Genomic DNA, 15,799 nt, shown 5'->3' with positions numbered 1-15,799 from the left:
GCAGCCATGAATTATTATACAACTAAATTACAGCTATTAAACCCATGCTGCATACATAAACTCTTGTTGATTATATATGTGTGTGTCTATGCTTATTCTAAAATGCGTTTGTGGTTGCCTGACTTTTTTTTTTTCTGCCATGGCTTTATCAAAATTATACATCTAAAAACAATAAGCTCATGACCACAAATGAATACTTATCTGTAAAGAAATATCTCTTATAAGATACTTTCAGTGTTTAATGATGTAAGCTACACTCTTACAAATAAAGGTTTCAAAAAGGGGTTTCCACAATGATGCCACACACTCTTAGAAGAAACGGTTCTATATAGAACCTTAAAGGGTTTCTCTTAGGCGCTTCATTTATAGAACCTTTTAGGGTTTCCATCATTTTATGGATTTAGTTTGAATTAATTAATTTTGTTTTAATTCATTTCTAATTTTAAATATTCTTTTGAATTAAACGGCTTGTAAACCTTATCTGTAGAAAAAATGAAATAACCCATTAAACATGAAAGTATTAAGGGTTCTTTAAAATTGAGTCAAGAACCCAAGGATTCTATAGAGAACCCCATTAAACCCCTTTTTTTCTAAGAGTGTAGAACCATTTTTGGTTCCCCAAAGAACCTTTCAGTGAAAGTTCTTAAAAGAACTATTTTTTCTTCTAATTGTGAAAAGCATTTACATAATCTAAAGATCCTTTTTCCACTAAAGAACCTTTTGTGCAATGGAAATATTCCATGGATGCTGAAGGTTCTTCATGGGACAATCGATGCCAATAAAGAACCTTTATTTTTAAATCTACACATAATTGGTTTTGAGAGGATTCATTCAAGCTGAATAAAAATGTAATTTTTATATATCAAACATATGGAAACAAACAGTTTAAAGTCTTATAGATTTTTTCTATAATGGATTGTTTCATAGATTTTTTTCTTTGAATATTTCAGTTGTAAGGCTGACAATGTGCCAAAAATTTCACCATTTCATTGCCAAGTTTTCATTAATGAATGAGCAGCTTGGCTGTTCCTAGAACAGCTGAAGAATTCAGAACAACAACCTGACAGACTTTCCCATCCGTGAACACATAAACTTGAACTTGTACCTCAAAACAGTTCAGGTTCAGTCATAAAACTAAACAATACACTCAGTATAGCACAACAACAACAACAACGTTTCATTTAAAAGGCCATGTTAAAACTCACCTTGACTCTTGTTTAGGAGAAATGAGTATAATCTTCTTGTGCCCCTGTTCTTCTGTATAAAGATGTGCTCCAAAAAGCAATTATATTTACGAGCAGGCACGTTCAGATGTGATGAGTAATCCAGGACCTGGCATGCATGCTTTTTACCCCTTTACATGCACTGTATCAGTTTTTCTGACCTACAGCCACTTACAGGCGAGTTTTGACAAGACGAGGGGGGCTGTCACATCATGAGACCCCTGAGGCACTTTTATTTGTGAAAACAGGTAACAAAAATCATTATGGCCCAGGTACTGTAAATCGCCTAAGAGAACGTTCTTTAAGTGGAATTTTGATGGTAAGGTTATGGCTTGAGGATAGATCACAACTTCCACTGCATTCCACAGCTATTGGTAGTTTACTGAATATGACATGCATATATTGGCAGGGGTCATGGGAATTATCCCTTGCAATAGAAAAATCATGAAGTCCCTTCAAATTCCTCACTGAGCATCCAACCGCTTGGCAGTAATGATGACCATTTGTACTGCAGCTGGAATGCAAATAGTCATCACATACTGGAATAAAAATGCCAAACCTTAAAAAAATGATTTTTGACTGGATATTAAATGGTGTCAACTGGATGTAGATGCTTGATTGAGAGAATGTTCAACATCAGACATATTCTGCTCGTCTCTGATGAGACATAAAATGCACACTGATTCAATAATGGGGGATTTTTGTTTAAATCTTGAATCTCAGAGCGCACACCTGCCATCCAGTGTGACAGAAACACAGTGAGATCATCATGATCATTCCTTTTGGGAATTAATTGAGACACCTTGGTGATTCACCATGGAGTCATTTTATCAGTCGCTTATATCTTTGACATGTTCTGATGTGACTGAAGGTTGTTGATTTACAGATTAAATATTTGGATTAAATGTATTTAATTAGTAAATCTTTGATTAAATCATATTATGAATTAAAAGAAATGTTACATTTTGTGTTGAACTTAGAATTTACATTAAATAATTATCCCCCAAGAATAAAAAGGAAAACACTGAGCTTACTTCTTACATATTTTACTTCTTACTCTGTCTGTCTTGCAGTATATGAAACTTATAATATCAGTCGATATTAATGGTAAGACATAAGCTTTAGATATCATGTAGCCACTGAACCTGCATTTAATTGCTTTTCTTCCAGTCTTCTATTAACAGAAATATTAATTTTATAAATATATTATACTGTGTAATATGCTATATTATAAAAATGTATTCAAATTCATGAAACAGTTTTGCATTTATGGCTGTTTTTCATGCAAGTGCTGGATAAACAGTGTGTTTGAACATGTCTTAGACTGATAAAAATGTCAGTGTCCTTCAATGCCTTGAGGTCTAAGTAAGCAAACTTTATTGTAAGCTTCAATCAAAAATTCTTTAGATAACATTGTGAAAGCAACAGTGCCTTATTAAAGAGCAAATTAAAGTTATTTTTCTTCTTTTGCCTTTGCTTTTTTTCTTCTTAGTGCTTAATGGACAGATTTAACCTTTATTTTTACCAACTCGTTGTATAGTACTTGATTTACTGTAAAGGAATGACAAGCAAAATTTAAAAATGAAATTCCCCTTAGCCACAGGGTATAAAATTTCACAGAAACAGTCAAGTTAAGGCAAAGCACCAACCCTGACCAGAGGCCTAGATAATTTCGCTGAAACTGGATGAAATCAGAGATGAACATAAAACATGAAAGAGTCATCAGACTCATCACACATTTGACTTTTTTATCATGTTAGAATCAGTGCGATGCCATTTCTAAATGTGACTTGATACTTGAACTTTTCTTGATACTTAACTTTTTAACACTTAAAATAACACAAAAATGATTGCACAATATAATAAATAGCAGTAGTTCCTGTTGACAACTAAAGGTTCGAGCCCACCAGAAATAAATGATACAAGAAAAGCAGCAAAAAAGTAAATAGGAGAAACTATAAAAGGCAATATACACTTTCATGTACAAATTTTAAGGGTATGCACATCTTTGATAAAAAATTTATATAAAAAGAAGCAGTAAAATTAAATTATATAAAAGAAAAATACACAAAATATTGCTTCTAGGCGTATTATTTAGTAGCACAGTACATAATCAGTGCCAGAGTAGGTGATGTTTATTGGATCATTCCAACTCTGAGCATCATAAAACAAACATGCAGCGTCGAGTCTGGTGCCAATATCACACTGGTGTCATCATCATTTTGACACTTCGTTCCACCAAGCACTCTAAACATCATCAAGTGGTTTTTGCATGGGCAGCCATAACTCAAAATAGCCATATAATGTAGATGTACACTGATTCTATTCTATACTAAAACTCTCATTTTTGCTTTCTTTCTGAGCATGTTGCATGGAACCGTGGATCTCAGTTGAACAGTCAGTGTTAACTGTAGTCACACCTGTCTTCACCAGCTGGTTGACATGACATGTTTTTGAAGGCTTGCATGTTAGCATTCCAAAGAATACTTTCAGGAATGTTTCTGGATTTAAGGAGATTTTTTTCTTTCTTTTACTGTCAGGACTATACCGTAATTTTTAAAGTCTATTTATGTGTAAAATAATCATACAATAATCAAATATAAACTTTTCCAATAATTCCCTTTCGAGTGAAGACCTTATCATTCCAAACAAGACCACACCTGTTATGTTATCATTCCTGACATCGGACAGACGCTGAACAGTCATCACTGATTAAACAAAGTACACATGTGGTTCCAGGGAAAGTTAAAGTTTTGGATTGTTTCTACTGGCCTTAATACAGGCTGCATGTTGTTTTTCTGCCAAACGAACATGCAAGTTTGTTCCTCTAGGTCTTTTAAATAGTGTGGAATTTTTAATGGCATCCTCAGATAAACATTTCTGCACATCAAATGACACAATCATGAATAATGTATTGCTTCTGAAATAATTTTTTAAAATCTAGTTTGCTGCAATTTAAGACAAACAATAATAGAAAACAGGTTAAAAATGCACAAATACCTTCAGTAAGCATAAATCATATAATGAAAATACAAATTGTTTAATTATTTAAGCATTTGAAAGTTAATAATCACTGTTAATTAAGTCCTGGACTAGATTAAGTGCGTAACTTGTAGATTGCATGTATGCATAGGCCTATTTCTAAAACTAAAACATATTAGTATGTGTCTGGGCTTGATCCACAGAGTTTCTGCATAGTTGTATAGATAGGCTAGTAAATGCCATACAGAAGGAAGTATTAATCATAGCTGACAGACTGAAGCATTATTCACTCTCATCAACCTTAGAGCTTATAATTATCAAGTGACATGAGACATACAGGTGTTTTCAAAAAAATTGTTGCACTTGCTGTCCACCTTCTCTCTCAGCCACTTGTATGGCTTCATGACTATACAAATATATAAATATAAAAATTATACATGATGGAAAAGAATTATAATAAACTTACATGAGCCTAAAATAATATAAGGTAACCATAAGAACCGTACGATGGTCGAGCCCTCTCCATTTAAATTCAAAGTCTGAAATAGTTTCACACCAGATAGCAACTTTATGCCGGCTCAAATCCGGCCCACATCTGCCACGTGTAGTATGATGATCTGGGCCACATGTGGCGTGGAATGATGGCACTTGGGCGGATTGCTCCTGTTTGCTAGATCTGAGCCACAAGCAGGCCATAGCAATGCCACATGTCAGCCAAGAGCAAAAAAAAAAAACAGAAATGGACCTTATCTGAGCCACAAAGTCTTTATATATTATTCAAGCTCAAAAAATGGTATTCGGACCAGCCCTAGGTAATAGTAAGGTACATGTCTAGATTTTTCTGCTCACTTGTGTAAGTTTATTGTAATCAGCCACTTCATGTGAAATGTACTTAAATAGGGTTTTTAATAAATTTGAATTATATCAATAAATAATTAATTTAAAGACATATGCATCATACATTATATTTGCAAACACAGCACATGACCTTCTCTAAAGCCCATGTCTAGAAAACACACTCTCCTTTGTAAAAAAAAAAAAAAAAAAAAAAAACACAGATGTAAGAGATGTTAGTCTTGTATGAATCAATACATGAAAGCACAGGTTTCGGGTAATAATAACTGTAACTCAAACAACTTTTAGAAAACTAGTCCTGTCCGAATAGTGATATAGTGTCATACGTGTGAAGTTATCATTTGCAGTTCAAAATTTTTATAAGGTCATCAATAAATGGGTAATCAGTAAAAGGGTTAAAGACCACTAATCAAGATTGTAATGCACACACACACACACACGTTTTCTAGACATGGGTGTTATATAAAGTCATGTGCTGTGTTTGCAAACATCATGTACAATGCATGTCTTTAAATTAATTATTTATTGATATAATTCAAATTTATTAAAAATCCCTATTTAAGTAAATTTCACTTGATTTTATAAAAGTGGCTGTTTAAAATATACTTGCACAAGTGAGCAGTTGGCACTGATGCCAAGCGCCAAATGCGAGTAAAAATCAGTGTTATGAGTATATGAAACGGTGTCTCTCGTCGGTTAGGTAACATTTTTATGAATTCTAACAATGCAAATGTAATGAAATTTGTGTGATTAGTTAAACGTAACTTTTTTTGAACAAAAGTAAAGCAGCAGCCCCTCACAGACGACTGCCACATAAACTAAAAACAACAATGTCAGACCTGGTCCTCTCTTCACTGCCGTCACTCCTCCTTTTATCATTCCAGAGGTCCTTCGTTGGACTTGCGTCAGGTGTGATGCAGGTGACGCTAATTATCACTTGGAGGGTGGCTGTCACGGCAGCCGCAGCACCTGGGGGTAAGGACCGACGAGGCAAGAGAAAAGGGGAGGGAGGAATGAGGAGGGACAGTGGCAAGAGAAGGGAGAGAGAAAAAAAAATTCTGGGTCCGGTTCCCAGAACAGACTCCCACTCGGTCCACAACCAGCTGAGAGGCCCTTACTTGCGGTGCCATGCGATGGTACTCAGGGGCTCGAGCACCAATGGAATACACAGTATTCTTCATTCATTTTAACCAACCAACCTACCAGCAGAAACATAAATCAGTGCCTTTGGATGAATCAGTGTTTTTGAATGATTCTCTTGAATGAATGATTCATTGACAGATACATTTTTTAATAGTCACTTGTCGCCACAGCTCTCTCTTTACCTTTGTCGTTTGGCATGGTGGATTGATTTGAACCACGTTCGACATCTAGGGCTGCTTAAGATTAGTGTGTACATGCAATTATCTTGACTACTTAAACCTAGTACAAATTAGTAGGATTGCGTGAACTTCATTTAACCTTTATGGACCCCGCTTTAAGCCCGTAGTAAGTTTAATTCAAGTCAGATTTTGGACTGTATTCCCCACTTTTCTAAGCGCGCATTATGGAACAGCCCTCTGCTTAGGTTCGATCAAAATGTCATGTTTGAGTTTGTTGGCGCAGCCATTTCCGTGATAGATAACCAGTATATTTTATTAAATTATGCAGAGGAAAAATGCACACACACCACTCAGTTTCTCTGTCGAACCGGAACCTCTTCATTTGTCACATCCATTTATGGATAACAGGGTCACATACATGTGACATAACCAGTAAGAGGGTACACATATTACAAACGTTAACAAAGTTCTTAATGATCAGAATAATTCTTGCCCTGTCTCTAAAAATGTTCAGATCTTTAAATCTTCATTTTAAATGCCTTTTAGTCAACTTTTTTCAATTGCAGATTCATAGTTGATCAACAGAGTGCGCCAGAGAACAGCCCTTCAACTGAAAGTCTGCCTTTTTTTTCTTCTTCTAATACTCCACAGTTGCTTTAAAACAACTTTTTTTTTTTTTTTTGTAGTCATTATTTAAATTTATATCTGGAAATATAATGACTATATTTTATATTCTAATTCCAATGTGCCAATCATCCCCATTCACAAGGCTTTCTTAAATGTTAAGGCAACACAGGCTTACACATCTAAAGGCGCAAATATTCTACAACATATATTATAACAGGTTATATTTTTGCGAATATTGACCAAAAAGTTAACCCAGTCCCAGTGCCAGCCAGTCTACATACCAACTTTCTCATACCACCAACATTGTGTATTAATCCTAAAACCAATTAGTATGCTTAAAAGCTAAGAGACTGATGAATGATGAATCCTGAAATTAATGAATAATGATGAATACTGCACCACAAAGTCATACAAATTACAGCAGGTCCAGACTTAAATCAAATATGTTAACTCCTATCTCGCAATGCATTGAGACAAGCAACACTGTTCTTGGAGAAAAACGTAAAAACAATTATTAAAATTCAGATACTTGGATAAGCAGTGCAAAAATAAAACAAATGACTTTCACACATTTATAAGAGATAGATCAAATTAGTTTTAATATTGACAAAATCCTATCCAAGTACTCACTGGTTAATTTCTCATTTCGTAATTTATGACCTTAATTTTTTTTATTACATTAGAAAGTGTACGGCTACATGAAAACCTTTGAAGGTATTGAAGAAAAAGCACAATATCATTAAACGGAAATAAAATATTTGATCAGAGCAACTGAGAAAAACCCTCAATTTACTGCCAAAGTCTTGCAAGATGACCTGATTAAAGGACGAGAAAAACATTTCAATGAAGAGTATAAGAAGAACACTAGACAAGCATGGCTTTCATGTTGGAACTTCTTGACGAATGCCACTCTTGACCAAGAAGAACATAAAAGGCCGACTTGAATATGCTAAAATTTATTTGGATAGACCCGAGTTGTGGAAGAATGTTTTATAGAGTGATGATGTGAACAAACTGAAACTTTCTGGACTCATGGATCAGCAGTATGTCTGGTGCAAAAAAAGGCAAAGCTTATGAGCAGAAAAACACCATCTCCATGGTCAAATATAGAGGTGGTTCAGTTTCAGTCTTGTTATGGAGGTGCTTTGCTGTTGCTAGAGGTTGAAATCTTGACTGTATGAAGGACATCATGAATTCTTTGAAGTATCAAGCCATTTTGGCAAAGATGGTGATGCCTTCGGTGCAGAGACTTAAGCTTGATGATCAATGGACTTTACTGCAGGACAGCCGTCCCAAAGCATACATCCAAATCTACTTAAGCTTGGGTCAGGGATCAGTCGCAGAATGTTCTTGAGTGGCCTATACAGTCTTCAGATTGAAATCTCATTAAATATTTGGTGGAATTTGGAGAAAGAAGTGGTAACGTGAAAACCAAAGATTATCAGTGATCTGGAAGCTTTTTCAAGCAAGGAATGGGCCAAGATTGCAGTAGAGGACAGAAGATTTTAAGCACTGACAGGCAGCATTTATTGGAGGTTATAAAGAATAAAACATTCTGCACAAAATTTGACTTTTGGGAGTTTAATAATTTTGTACATGAATGTTTAGAGCCAATTTGATTTTTTTTTTTTTTTTTTTTTTTTCAACTTTATGTAATCACTCAAATATTTATTAATAAACTTTCTATAATAAGTTTACTGATGCCTTGGTTGAATTGTTTTCATAATATTTCTCGGCAGCAAAATGTCTTGCAGGTGAAGGGGGCTGAATAATTTTGATTGCAACTATATATATATATATATATACACACACACACAGTATATATATATATATATATATTTATATGTGTGTGTGTGTGTGTGTGTGTATGTATGTATGCATGTATCCGCCTTACATTGTGTTCAGTCACACACAGACCAGTGGAAGTCCATGAGGGTGTGGGGTGTAGATAATGAGCCTTGTTGCCCCAAGGAGCACTTAAACCTGTTAAATGAATTGGCAAGCAGTTATTTTGGGTAAGAATGTTTTACATTTTACAGCACATTCCACAGCTTGTGACATCAGTAGAAGAAGAGAGAATGACGTTAAAGTGTCATAATTTTTCTTGTCTAGTTTTTATGCTGTTAACCTACGAACGGTTTGAGAACAGATTAACACTATTTGCACATCAGTCAACACAGTCATTATCCATACATGTATAAAACAAAGCAAAACACAAATACACAGTATATGAAAATGCACACACCCAAGGGGCAAACAAACAAATAAACAAACAAACAAAAAACAGGTTAGAAAAAACTGGTTACAGAACTTGTTATTTCAGCATTTGGTGGTATGTGTGTTTTGTAATAATTCCAAATGTCTGCTTGGAGGCATGAAATTTTTTTTAGAGCAATGATGCTTTACTTTAAGAAAATACTCTCTCAAATAACAATAATTAGCTATGATTGATTATTATGAACAAACCATCATCTGTACTGATTCTGTTAATTCAGTAAACAAAGGCAATAAAATAGGATCAATAAAAAGCATTTCTTGTGGATTAATAATGCATTCTTGTGTTTATTTTTCAGACTACAAAGACAAACCTTTAGTTTATCTAAAATTAAATATTTCTATGGCATATTGTTTTCCTAATAAATTACAAATGTATAGTAAGTAATTCCACTAAAGACAAATTCATAATCAGTGAAGCAGTGGACCTAAATTATTACATTGTGTTTTTAGCAACAAGCAAATCCATTAAAAGTGCCCCTCTAAATAATTATGACATGCTGACATGTCTTCATACATTTCAACAACTTTGAAGGTTTTTGTGATGGGTTGTGACATGTTCTCTTTTCATAATATTCTTTCCTTTTTTCTCTCCTTTTTTATAGATTAACAACAGAAGGTTAAAATAAGTTTGCTAGCTTCATGATAAGTCTCATTCCTGGATGTTTCTCCACCTACAGCATCCCGCAGTTACATTGAGACTATAAAAAAATAAGTGTTTTAGTTCTGTTGTTTTTCAGTCATTGATAATGAGAATAAGCATGCAAAAGGGAAGTATAGTCAACTAGCATTATCACAGTCATCACAAGTCCTATATATATATATATATTTGCTGGTTCAGGTGTATTTTATTAGGGTTGGAACTAAACTCTACAGTATACAGGGTTGGCTGCCCCTACTTAAGGATTTTTCAGTTCAAAAAGTAAAATGGATGTAAAATGGATCAATTTCCAGGTCTGACAGTTGCTAGTCTAGTGCTCTCAGTGCTCTTTGCAGTCCGGTGGTCCCAAGACCAGAGCCTCTTCACGTCATGGCTGTCACTCCAGAGTCTCCAGCTGTTATGGCCGCCACACCAGGATCTCCAGCCATCAGGAGGTTGTCCCTGAGTTTCCTGTCGGTCCTGATACAACCACGGTGTTCATCTGTGAACTTCCTGTCTGCTCTGTTATAGCCACGGAAGCCATTTTTGAACTCCCTGCCTGTTTTGTCTTGGCCAGAGAGGACGCGATTAAAGTCTCTGCTTGCCTTGCCACTGACATCACTCCTGGATGTCATTCCTGCCTTTTTATGGCCATTACTTAACTCTCTGCATGTTTTGACATGGCCCCAGAGGCCATCTAGTCATCTGCTCTGCCGTGGGGGTTTTCAGCCCTGTCAGCTCCGCCCTGGTCACTTACCCTGCCTACTTACTGCCTACCCTGCCCTGGCTCCTCGATCCACCTCAGTCCCCAGTCCTGATTACGATTATGGATTGTCCCAATAAACCTGCATTTGGATCTTCAACCAAAGTCTTGGAGCAGTTCGTAACACAATGATTGTTTTATATATCAATAATGTGGCCATCCAGTCCAAATCAATCCCAAGTGCCATTTAAACATCTTGAGGTATGAAGATGGTCTAGAATTTAGAACAACTTTATAAAGTTAAAAGGGTTAGTTCACCCAAAAATGAAAATTCTGTCATTACTCACCCTCATGTTGCTCCAAATCCATAAGACCTTCGTTCATCTTCGGATCACAAATTAAGGTTTTTTGATGAAATCTGTGAGCTATCTGGCTTCTGATAAACTGCAACACAACAAACACTTTCAATGCCCAGAAAGGTAGAAAGACACTGTTAAAATAGTCCATGTGACTACAGCGGTTCAACCTTAATGTTACGAAGCGACAAAAATACTTTTTGTGCGCAAAAAACAAACAAAAATAAAACTACACAGGGCTTCCGTGTTTAAGGCCAAACGCCAGCTCAGTATTGGCCGACCCTGTTCATGTGAGCACCATGACGCATGAGTGTGATGTTGACACAGGAGCTGGCCAATAATAAGTCTGAGTTCTGACATAGAACACGGAAGCACTGCACTGTATTTACTACATCCACTGCATATGAGACTGACATGGAAGAGAAGAAATTGTTGAATAAAGTCGTTATTTTTGTTTGTTTGTTTTGCGCACAAAAAGTATGCTCGTCGACTATTTTAACGATGTCTTTTCAACCTTTCTGGGCCTTGAAAGTGGTCGTTGTGTTGCAGTTTATCGGAGGCCAGATAGCTCACGGACTATATCAAAAATATTTTAATTTGTGTTCCGAAGATGAAGGTCTTACGGTGGGGAACTACATGAAGGTGAGTAATTAATGGCAGAATTTTCATTTTTGGATGAACTAACCCTTTAAATGTTCAACTAAATTAATATTTAGGTGAAACTACATTTCCTTTAAAATTCCCTTGGTTTTAATTTAAACATGCCATTTACCAAACAACATTTATCACAAAATTTATCAATATTTACAAAACATATTTTTTTCTTTCTGATGCTATACAATGGGATGGGTGTGAATGGTAGGATTCCAGGGTGCACCCTTAGTGCTCATTTTCTTTAGAATGACGTACAAAAATAGTAGAGAAGGAATTTTATTGACATGTCAAATGACTGCAAACAAATATTATTAAATGTCTTTCTGGTTTCTTTAATGTAACATATTTATCTACTTTTACACATAATGAGACAAATATATGTTTGTCCCTATTTAAATACATACTCATAACACACTTTAAACTGAAATAAACAAGACTGGACCAGGCATGAAGGTTATGTAACTTATTAAGATGTTTTGTTTGATTTAAGGGTTTCTAAAGCCATAAATGCCAAATTTCAAAGCATCAGATTAGTCTCACAGAAAAAAAAAAAAAAAAGAAAAAAAAACAGGAGCAAAGCACCATGACTCATTAGTTTATTTATGTGGCCAAGACAGAAACTTAAGCACTTATGCCAGTTTAGCATTTAAATGAGAATGAGTCATAAAATGTCATTTGTGAATGCTTTAGACTTAGAGATTTGCTTATGTGTTAAGACTGATTGACAGAATAAAAGTCTACAGTCAAGAATGACAGCAAAAAACAAACAATAATCTATATTTGTATACACACAGTGTGCACAAGCGTTTGATTGTATATTTTTGATTCATAGTTTGCCCAAAAATGAAAATTCTATTTATTGACATTCACTCACCCTCATTTACTTTCAAACCTGTATGACTTTCTTTCTTTTGTGGAACAAAAAAGACGATATATTGAAGAATGTTGGTAACCAAACTGTTTTGGTCTGTAAGTATATCTAAATACCAATTCAGATTCAGCTTCTGGAAAGAAAGAAAAATCATGGCCGTTGTAGCCTAAAGGTTTATGTGTAATAAATTCTCTGTTCAATCAAATAAAATATTTCTTTCTAAAGGTAGTTGTAATGTCTGTTGTAAAGCTTTTTTTTTTTTTTTTCATTTAACACAATGATGACCCCCCAAAATTATTATTCGGGGGAAATTTCTCAGCCAAATTTGATGTGAGATTAATTTGAAATTGATTAGATAAATCAATTGGCACATCATGTAATTAATGACAGCCCTAATAATGACATGATAAACTGAGACAGACTTGTGTCATACAGATACCAGACACACAGTACTCACTCTGCATTTTTTTTTGTACTGAGGGGTAGGAGGGACATTCTGCTGAACTCACTTAACCAGTTAACCAGGTATTACACCTATATTAATGGTACTGAATATTAGTGACAGCCTTTAAACATCCTTGAGCACTTGTGATCTACAAGTAAAGAAACAGCATCCAGCATCCATTTAGTGACTCAAAGTGGATTATGTAAACATTTATGGATTCATAAAAAAAATTACATTGAAGGTGAGTAATTTGGTTTAATTAATGCATTTCATCTTGAATAACTTGAATAACTAAAAAAAAAAAGAAAAAAGTAAAATGTTTTGCTGTGCCCCTGACTGATAAAAGCATTTATTAACATGCTGAATAGTTGAGAAAGATTGTCACTACATTTTCATGGCTGTGTGATTCTGTAGCTCCAAATTAAAAAATTAAAAAAGATGCCCAAAATTTTATGGGGTTTTAACAGCATCCATATGTGAATGCATGAATTGATTTTTTTTGTATCTTTTGTAAGTCAATGTAATCTAAGTCGCTTTGGATCAAAGCATCTGCAAAATGCATAAATCTAAACACCTGAACTGAATTTTAGATATTTTTACATTGCACTATATAGTAATATTTGTTATAATGTTAAAAAAGGCTAAAAGGTTTTATTTTGATTTTTTTTTTTTTTTTTTTTTTTCTGATCAAAGAAATACATAAATGAAGAAGAGATCCTTTTATATTTTTGGCTTTATTTCTTTTGGTATCTTCATTTTAGAGGCCCCATATGGTACAATCCCAGAGATATGGAGAACTTAATGTGGTTCCATGAGTAAATTGGTCAATTGAACACATTTTCAGTGGCCAAAAGCCAAATGCGGGTCACTTTGCATACAGATGAACTTTTTTCTTTTAAAGAGGAATATCTGAACAACAAATAATGTTGAAACTAGAAATGTATCTTTTTTTTCTATTAACACAATTGCTGTCCGAGTGCCGTAAATATTCTTTTTCCAAAGTTTGCTTGCCTGTCACCCAAAAAGTATTAAAGATATCTCAATATGATTTTAGTTTCCGAAATATTGTTGATTTGACACGGAATAAACCTCTATGTGACTAATTGTGAAATCACAGCTAGAAAAAATAAATTACTTTATATTTTACATATATTTAAGTCTAAACTTATTTTCCAAAATTAGTTTTCTACATCTAGCCTTTGATTTCTAGGGTGTCGTCATTTATAACTGACTTTCTTCTATTAGGGTAAATTATATTTGGAACGTTGTTATTTGGAAACTTGACACATGTATTTGGAAACTTCTGTATAAAAGACTGAATAAAAAAAAAAAATTAAAACACATTACACCATCAAAACCAAAAATATAAAAACAAAATGAGCAAATATGTCTAATCATTAAAAAAATTATATATTTAAAAACAGTTTAATCTATAAGTGCTATAATATAATTTCAAAGCAACTGGGAAAAAATAAGTATTCATATATTTATTTAACAACTTAAAGGGTTAGTTCACCCAAAAAGATTCTGTCATTAATTACTCACCCTAATGTAGTTCCAAACCCGTAAGACTTTCGTTCACCTTCAGATCACAAATGAAGATCTTGAATGAAATCTGATAGTTTTGCCTGATGTCACATTGCATAGAAACTGCAAATTGCTTATTCTGAGACACTGCTTATGATATATGGGAAATAAAAAAATGTTTGCATAATAGGTTCCCTTTAAATTTAGAATATTTTTAAAACTACGTCTTTATCATTATTGTTATAGCTAGTTATTGTCCTTAGTGTGAACGGGTCTTTTATAATACACAAACATTCTGTCAGAACTATTTTCAGTGATGAACCATTTCATCCCTAATAGATCCTGAAGAATAAGTCAACATGAAAACATTATGGATATTTGCAATGCTGTTCCTGACTGGTAAGGAAACTGTTTTCATAATATTCATAGTAACAGATTTAAAAGACTGAGTGGAAAAAATACATTTTATTACACAACTAAAAATACCTTTTAAACTTTCACAGCTATAATGTCAGAGTGTAACCAAGAAACACCAGCAACAACTGTCACAACATATACAACTACTATAACGTTACCTCAAACAGTACATACAACAAGCACCACAGACTCAGCAAATCAGGCTACAAAAATCACTGTACTGCCACTGACAGAACACTTGTCAACTGAATACACCACAACTACTGAAAATAATGCATATAATGAGACAAAAACTGTAACTGACCCAATCACAACCACTGAACTGTCTACTAGAAGACCAGCAGAAACAACAATGCGAACAACAAGTGTAAGAAACTATCAAGGAACAACAAGTGAGCCATTTACATCTTCAGTCAATAAAATATCAACGGTACCTGAACTAATTACAACTGTTGGACTGGCATCTGAAAGACTAGAGACAACAAAGACATCAACAAGCATGAGAAATTTTCCAGATAAAACAAGTGCAAGACCAACAATCCTTACTCATGAAAGCACAATTGTTATGCCCACAACAACAATAGGTGAACCCTTAAAACCTACAAACCATGAGGCAATAACTGTAACACCACCAATGACAACAACTGGACAGGACAGTATAACTAGTATAACAGCTGAGATAATGCAATCAACAAGCATAAGTAATCCTCCAGAAACAACTGAAAAACCAACAAAAACTCAAAAAAGCACCAATCTTATGCCAATAACCATGACCAGTGCTCAAACAACAGCTAATGAGCCATCAACATCTACAGTCCATGAGACAAGAACGGCATCTGAATTAGTCAATTCCGCTGGACTGGCAACAAGTACTGCACCTGAGACAAAAATGCATACAAGTAT

The sequence above is a fragment of the Ctenopharyngodon idella genome, chromosome 1 (genome assembly GCF_019924925.1).
Source record: "Ctenopharyngodon idella isolate HZGC_01 chromosome 1, HZGC01, whole genome shotgun sequence".
In the NCBI taxonomy this organism is placed as follows: Eukaryota; Metazoa; Chordata; class Actinopteri; order Cypriniformes; family Xenocyprididae; genus Ctenopharyngodon; species Ctenopharyngodon idella.
Note: the sequence above shows the minus strand (reverse complement) of the source record.